This window comes from Pteropus alecto, unplaced genomic scaffold (genome assembly GCF_000325575.1).
Source record: "Pteropus alecto unplaced genomic scaffold, ASM32557v1 scaffold700, whole genome shotgun sequence".
In the NCBI taxonomy this organism is placed as follows: domain Eukaryota; kingdom Metazoa; phylum Chordata; class Mammalia; order Chiroptera; family Pteropodidae; genus Pteropus; species Pteropus alecto.
In genome coordinates this window covers 213,664-221,454 of record NW_006429611.1, presented here as the reverse complement: position 1 = coordinate 221,454, position 7,791 = coordinate 213,664, and the positions used below count along the sequence as shown (strand labels likewise).

General features: G+C 64.6%; 1 protein-coding gene across 1 annotated transcript in view; it reads right to left on the bottom strand.

Moving 5' to 3' along the window:
- TTLL10 (tubulin tyrosine ligase like 10) overlaps positions 1–7,403 on the bottom strand; it is a 49,254-nt gene extending 41,851 nt beyond the window's left edge. The window contains exon 1 of the mRNA XM_025047843.1: positions 6,419–7,403. The gene's annotated coding sequence lies outside the window, so the exon portion shown is untranslated. The remainder of the gene's footprint in view (positions 1–6,418) is intronic.
- Between the last annotated feature and the right edge of the window lie 388 nt (positions 7,404–7,791).

Sequence of the window (7,791 nt, the reverse complement as noted above, 5' to 3'; positions counted from 1 at the left end):
GTGGTGGGGGTGGGCACAGGAAAGAGCTGGTGGCTTCCAGCCAGGGGGCGCCTGTGACGCTGAGACAGCCTGGCTGCACCGGTGAGCTGGCAGCAAGCCCTGGCCCCTGAGCCTGAAGACACAGTCATGTTGCCCTTGCTGGCTAGGCTGCTGTGGGGCCACCGCGCCCCTCCCAGGGCCCACAGACCAGGGGACAGGAAGGCCAGAGGCGGCATCCGGAAATGGTCCCGAGGGTGGATGGGTGCAGCGTGGAGCACCCAACATGGGGCAGAACTCTGCAGGGCTGTCACCTGGCCAAGTGGGGGACACGTGGAGTATGGGTGTGCCCGAGCATGTGTGTGCCTGAGCGTGAGTCTGAGTGAGTGTGTGAGCATGTCTGCCCGAACATGTGCGTGCCTGAGTGTGTGTGAGGATGTCGTGTGCCCAAGCGTGTGTCTGTGTGTATGCCCAAGCATGTGTGTGACTGTGTCTGAGTGTGCGCCTGAGGCTGTGTGCCTGAGCGTGTCTGAGTGTGTGTGAGGGTGTCTGCCCGAGGGGACAGGCACTTGAACTCAAGCCCGGAGGCTGTGCCACTGCAAGGTGGGCGTCGGAGGAGCCCTCCGTGCATCCCCAGATTCCCAGGGGTGCCGCTGCACCTGGGACACTTCAGGCGGCAGAGGCCTCCAAAGGACCCCAGCACTGTACACTGGAGAGGGCTGGGAGGCGGGGACAGCAGGTGTGGGGGAGGGGGAGGAGAGCTAGCGAAGCCGCTTTAATTTAAAGCTTCTGCCCTTTTCAAGGAAACCCTGAGGGGGATGATTTGGTCACAGGCCACAAAGAGGGTCCCCAGCGGCAACCTGCCTGCTCCAGGCCCCTTCAGTCCACAGGTGCAGGGGAGGGGCGGGCAAGGGCAGCCCGCGCCCCTCTGCCCTCGCGCTGGGCCTGGGCGCCTGCCCTCTGCCCCCTCCCACGCGCAAATGGGGAGCGGGGACCCCCGCCCGGAGGCCCCGCCCCGCCGCAGGCCCACAGCCTTTGTCTCTATCGCACCTGGCTGGGGCTCGGGTTTCCTCATGCAAAGCTGGGCTCCCCACCCTTCCTGACAAGCGGGTGCGGTCCTCAGAGGGAGGCCACCACAAAGCCCCCGCCCGCATTGTTAGCTGGAAAATCAAGGAAGGGGCGGGGCCGGGGTAGCGGACAGGTGCGCGGGCTCCGGCCCAGGTGGGAGCGCGCGTGCGGGAAGAAGGCGGGGCTGCCTGCGTCCCTTCTCAGTCTCGACCCCACCCGGTCTGCGGCCGGGGGGCGTCCGGCAGCCCCACGAAGGGGGCGCGGTCAAGCGCCCAGAGCAAGTTGTCCGCCTGGCCGGCGTTCCAGCCTCCGGCGCCCGCGGGTCTGCTCCCGCAGGCTGCGCGGCGCAGAAAGGGTTAAGCTGCCTGGCGCCCCACCTTTGTTTGCAGATCTGCACCTGCACTCGAATTAACCCGGACAAATGAAGGGAGATTGCTAGAGCAGTCACCAGGAGAAGGACCCGCCCTCCTGTCTGCTCCCAGAGCGGCCCCCAGGGGACCAGACCCAGTCCCCACCTGCAGCCAAAGGCAGCTCTGTGCACTGCTGACCAGCTTCGGGTTCTGCGTGTGGACAGTACCTGCCCGCTAGTTTTAGGCAGCCTCTGCTCTGAGCCCCCATCCAGGGTGGTGGCCCACTGGGCCCCAGTCCCACAGGCCCAGGCAGCCCCTCCCCCAGGACACCTTCTCAGTGAAGACGCCTCTGGCCTCACCCATTCAGCTACGGGTGGCCTCAGCTGCCTACCCACCTGGGAAGGACAAGGGAGCCCCACAGTCCTCCACTCGTAGCCCCCAAACTCCCATCCTGCCCAGAGCCCTCCAGGGCTGCCTCCCCCTCCCCCACCCACCCCCATGGCTGACCTCCCCTTTTGGCCTGGGAGGGTGTCATGGCCAGTGTTGATGGCCTCCTCGACGGCCTCCTGCGCGGCGTGTCCCCCGGTTCTGCCCACGCCCGGGAGAGGTGTGGCCGTGGCACCATCACCCTGAGGCCACGTGTCACCATGACCAGTGCGAGGCTCCACTTTCTGACGGGGCCAGCTCTGCTCCCACCAACAGTCTGGTCCTGGAGACGTGCCCAGTTCTGAAATGTCCCCGGGGGGGATGGCCATGCTGACCAGGCACGGGGTGACCTTGCATCCTAGGGCCACCTTGCCTGTTGGGGACCATGTGGTGACATCCTGGGAGGCAGGGGCAGCCCCCGGATGTCATTGGTGTCGACAGGATGTGAGGACGGGTTTCACGGAGAAGCTGCCGCCAGTTCTGGCTTTCACGGTGGACGGGCGGAGGTCTGGGGGGGAGGGCGAGCCACTCGCTGGGACCCTGGGGGGGTGGCGCTGGATTTACAGTGAGGTGACGTCCCTGTGCTGTTCGCATTGGCCTATTCCTGAGGGGACAGAGCACTTCCCAGTCCTCACTCCTCACGCACCAGGAAGGGCACACGTGGCGAGACAGCAGGTCAGAGAGGGTCCTTTTCAGGACAGAAAAGACCCACGTGGCGGGAGACACCCCTCCCAGACTGCCACGCCCCGGTCAGCTCCAGAAAACTGCGCTTGTCCAGACAGGCCCGGGTCTGGCCTGAGCCGGACCACCGTGTGGACGGATAGGCTGACATCATGGGTGTCCCCAAACTGCCACAGACCCCGACACACCTGCGGGTTAGAGGGAAAGGTCACTGTTGTCTTGGGGTGGGGGTCGCGGGAGGCAGGTTGCTGAGAGCCGAGGCCCGTCCGCTGTCTGGGGTTAGTCATACAGGGAGGGAGGGAAACACTAAACACATTAAACTCGGGGCAGTGGCCGCTGGCTGTGCCCCCACTGCCTGGGAACGGACCGAGTGAGAGCTGGCCACCTGCCCGGGGGAGGGGTGTGCCCCAGCTGCCTGCCTCACGCCTGTCACCCCCGCGCCTGTCACCCCCATGCCGGTCACCCCCGCGCCTGTCACCCCCATACCTGTCACCCCCTGCTGCGGAGGGCCAGCCTCAGCCTCATGGCGGCATCACCCCACAATGACCCTGCTTGGGAAGGACATGCCGTAGGTTGGAGACAGGAGCCCAGGGAGCCCAGAGGGCATGGAGCGCGGAGCAGGCCCCTCAGTCACCATGTCACCGTGTCACCGAGGGCATCTTCCTTTTGCTTTCTCCACGGGAGGCACCTCCGTGTGCACGGCGGCCATGCTCGCCTCCGTGTAAACGGGCACACACAGCTGAGTGCGGCCGACCCCAGCCACGCGGTCGGGGTGCTGACTCGACTCCCCAGAACGTATCCAGTCGGCCCTCCACCCACGGCCCGACCGACCACAGGTCAAAGCGTGTTTGCACGTCCCTGGCCTCGGCCCCCCAGCCACGGGTCTAAAACGTTGGTTTTGGTGGAGGGGACCAGGCAGCTCAGAGCCCCTCTGCTCAAGGTTGGAGCTGCTCAAGGTCAGAGCCCTTCAAGATCGCCTGTGCCGGCAGCCTGTAGCAGGCTTTCCCCGGGTGACTTCGCGGGAAGGAGGCAGCATGTGAACTCGGGGGCCTGTGTCCGTCCCCCGTCGCCTGGACCCCTTCCCTGCATGGAACGGCTACACCCAACACCCTGCGGTGGCTGAACCATGTCCCCAGAGGCACATGTGAAGCCCTGGTGCTGGTCCCCTGGGATGTGACTGCATTTTGAAATAGGAAACTGAGTTAAAACAAGGCTGGTAGCCAAGTCCTCATCCGTCTCACTGGTGTCCCGCAGGAAGAGGAGGGCAGGGCACGGGCACACAGCGGGACGACCTGGTGAGGCCATCAGGAGCAGCCGGCCCCAGTGACACAGCGTCTGAGACATCCGGCCTTCAGGACCCTGCGGAGCTGAACCCCTATCGCTGGAGCCCCAGCCTGGCGCTGCTGACCAGCTCCCGAGAGGCCCCAGCTCAGCGCACCTCACGCTCAGGCGCCGGCCCTGCTCCGCTCCTAGGACCCACCCGGGACCGACTCCTGCTGCCCGGACAGCTGGTAGCCGCCTCCGGGAGTCTGACCGGACGGACGTATGCTGGCTCCCGGCTGCCCAGCGGCGGGCCTGTCCGCAGAGCTCCTCGTGTTTTCCCTGACAATTTATAGGGGCCCCTTGCGTTCTGCTGACTTTGACACTTGTCGCCTGCAGTAGAATATTTTCTCAGATCAATGATTTTCTGGCTGACCTTGCTGGTGGAATATTTTTCTACGTTTGAGTTTTAACTTTGATATCGTAAACGTGACTGTAATGAAGTATGGAAATACGTAAGATTACTGTGTTTCTCCACACAGAGTCTGTGCAAGGAGAAAACTTAAAACTATCACGAACCCCCTCAAAGAGATCAGAGAGACACGGTGACCACGGAGATTAGAATACCACGGGAACAAACACCCGGGGAACACAGACGACCCGTGGAGAGTCACGTGAGGGCAGGGACGACAAGCTGCAGGGCTGGACGTTGGCGCCAAAGCATCTGAAAGCAGAGTGAAGGCCAGGAGCAGGTGACAGGAAGGCCGTCGGCCATCTTCGCGGACGGTCAGAACACGGGGCACCACAGGGAGGCCCCAGAAACGTCCACCGAGAAGAACCAGCAAGTGTCGTGGGCGGATCAGGACTCAGAGTGACGCAGCGTTTACCTGCAGCGTCGGGAGCCGGGGGCCCTGGGACGAGGCCTCCGCGGTCCGCAGGGAGGATGGCGGCCATGCCGGGGCGCTGCAGGCGGCCCTGCCACCTGCTGCCACCTGCTGCCACCTGCATGACAGCGGAGCAAAGGCGTTCGGAGCCGCGTGTCTGCCACGTGCCCTCTCAGGAAGCCATGGGGACCGCTTCACCCAAACAAGCAGTGAACGGAGAAGGAGGGGACGCGAGTCCGGGAAAATGCCACACGCCGCGGACGCACGGAGCAGCTCTGTGGGGCGGAGGCCCGGGGGACCGCGGGGCCCAGCCCTGCCGCGGGCCCGGGACAGCTGACCGGGACGGGCCAGGCCCAGCTCCTGCAGGGGCCCCCACGACGGCCCTGAGTTTAAATTTAAGCCGCTGGCGAGAGCCTGTGGATGAATTAGTCATGAGTTCGGAGAAAACCCAGCAAGCGTGAGGACCGGGAGGCGATTATTAACCCCTGGGAAACACACGTGTGCGGGCCGGGGCGGGCTCAGAGCCGGGCCGAAGCCGCGAGTGCCTTTGCCGGAAATGCGGGGGACCCAAGCGCGTGTGGAAGCAGGGAGGGGTGTGAAGGAAGCGCGCTCCTCGGGGCGAATTCACCGCTGACCCCTAAAACAGAGCCCCCGCGAGCTGCTGTTTAGCCGTGCAGTCCCTCAGATGTGGCAGGCAGCCGGGGGCCGTCGGGCCTGCGCGTGGACGTGGGGCCGGCAGGGGTGCGGGGGGCGGGAGGGCTGCTGGTTAAGCCTCGTAGAAATGTGTGAGTCAAACGACATACACATGGGTGCAATTCTGATTAAAAATGAAATGAAAGCCTCCCCTGGGGCCTGGGCATCATTTCAGGAATGCTGGAACGCCCTCGACGTGAAGGTCACCGGAAACCTGGCTGTGACGGGCCTGTTCCCATGATGCTCTCGGGGGTGTCCTTGGTCACCCTTTTTCGATGGCCAGTATTCTGCCACGCCCACTTTTCTGGGTTGTCCCACCCCATGTCCACCTGCCCGGTCCGCACTGTGACCTGACCCCTTTGCCATGTGACCACGCGAGGCCGGACGCCTCTGTCAGCCGTCCGTGTCCTAGGCCAGGTCTTGTTCCTTCCGCATCCCCACGTCACCATGACACCCTGGGCTCCGAACCCCGGCAGCATTGACCTCCGCTTTCCGAGGGACGCGGGTCCCATCCACACCAGCGACGCCTGTGTCCTGCTGAGCGAGCGGCTTGTCTCCCTGGCGAGAGCCTTCCCCACTGCCCCATGGTCAGCTTAGGGCCTTAACAGTCACCTTCCCCACAGGAAGCTCCAAACACCCGCAAATGTCACGGGGTCCCAGGTCCCCAACTTCCCCCAGGGGCACCCGTGGGTCACCTCGGGGCGAATTCACCGCTGTGGGACCTCAGGTGGCCCCCTGGCTGGCATGGGCCCGGTAGAGAACCCCACCTTTCCCAGCTACTTCAAACGCCCCCAAATATCCACATGGCACCATTGCCAGCCACCCCCCAAGAGCAGAGCGTGGCTTTCTGTGAGGCCCCACAAAGGCTCCTGGGCTCTGCCCAAGCCCAAGCCCCGGTGCTCTGGCCTGGACCCCCCTGGTCCCAGGCACCCGAGTGCCACCAGCACACCCAGAGATCGACCGTGGGCTGGACCGCAGCTCAGAATGGACAGCCGCGAGCCAGCTCTGTCCAGAGCAATGACGGAGCCTCAGACCCCACAGCACAGGCATCCCCCGGACGCTCCCGTCAGCCTGTCCTACCTGGTCCCATGGGGACGGCCGGGCAGTGGCGGACGGCTCCTGGGGCGGCTTCCTCACCCGGCTGCGGAATGTGGTGGAAACCTTTGCCTGGTACAACCGGCCTCCGCGGCACAGCCCAGGAATTCACGTTGAATAATTTTTAACTTCTGCTCTGCGAGAAAACCAGGTTTGTGTATCCGTCTGTCGACACAGGGCTGCCGAGGGCTTCTGTTACAGGAGGAACCAGGAGGCCTGCCTGGCGGGGGAGCAGCCAGGAGACTTGTCCTGGGGGAGAGCAGCCAGGAGGCCTGCCCTGGGGGGCTGGGGACAGGGGACAGAAAAGAAAGGTCTGGGCGGGTCCGTCCTCCAGGCCAGTCCTCCTGCCCTGCTGGACAGAGCGAGGCCACTCAGCACCAGCTCCCCCAAAGGTGGAAGTGGCCCCACTATCTGGGCGAGACCCAGAGGACCAGCCTATCTTGCTATTTCTTTTCAACAGCCTCACATTTCAGGCGCCATCTGCGACCTGCACACCACCCCGCACTCCTGTGGGCAGTTCTGTTCTAATCCTGGGCCGCACGGAGCTCCCGTGGGCCCTGTGGCCACCGTGGGGAGGGGCCAGCCTGGCCAGCCCTGCCCTGAGCAACCGCACACAGAGAGCTGGGAAAGGCCAATCCCCAAGCCAGTTTTCCCTTAGAAAGACCTCCAGCTTCTCCAGCCATGAGGGAGGCGTGATGTGACCTACGCCCTCGGTGCCGGGCGAGGCGGGCAGACCCCACGTCGGAGGGCGCTGGGCCACCATGGGACATGGCATCACCACCCACCGCAGAGCGCGGAGACTGGCCGGCCAAGTGGCTCGCCGTGGTGCTGCCGAGCCAGCTCTGTCCCTGTGTGCTGGAGGGGTTGAGCTTGGGAGGGGCTCTCGTCCAGGCTCACAGTGGGATGAACCCTCGGGGACCTGCATGGGGCAGGACCAGCCCTCTCCACGGTGTCACCGAGAGGTGAGTAAAAGAACACAAGCCAAGCCCGGGCAAGGCCACAAGGCCAGGACCCCTGCAGCCTCACGCACAGCTCTGTGGGGGCCCCCACCCAGGGTCCTCGTCCCCAGCCAGGCCACCGAATCCATGCCGGCCCAGGTCCCACACCCTGCCCTGATGGGGAACGGCCACCCCTGTGACCCACTTGTGTCTCTGTGACTGCTAATGGGTCTGGACGTGGCCCCCACCCGAGGCCCTCGGGCTCAGGGCCCCCCGTTCTGGAACATTCTGGTCCACAGCCTTCACACGTGTCCTCGCTTTGCGAGGTTCCTGTCCCTGCCCTTGCATATCCCGGGCGATGTCCCCTGTTGTCCCAGTCGCTCTCGGAGTGTGTCCCTGGGCTGCCGTCACCCTCCCAGT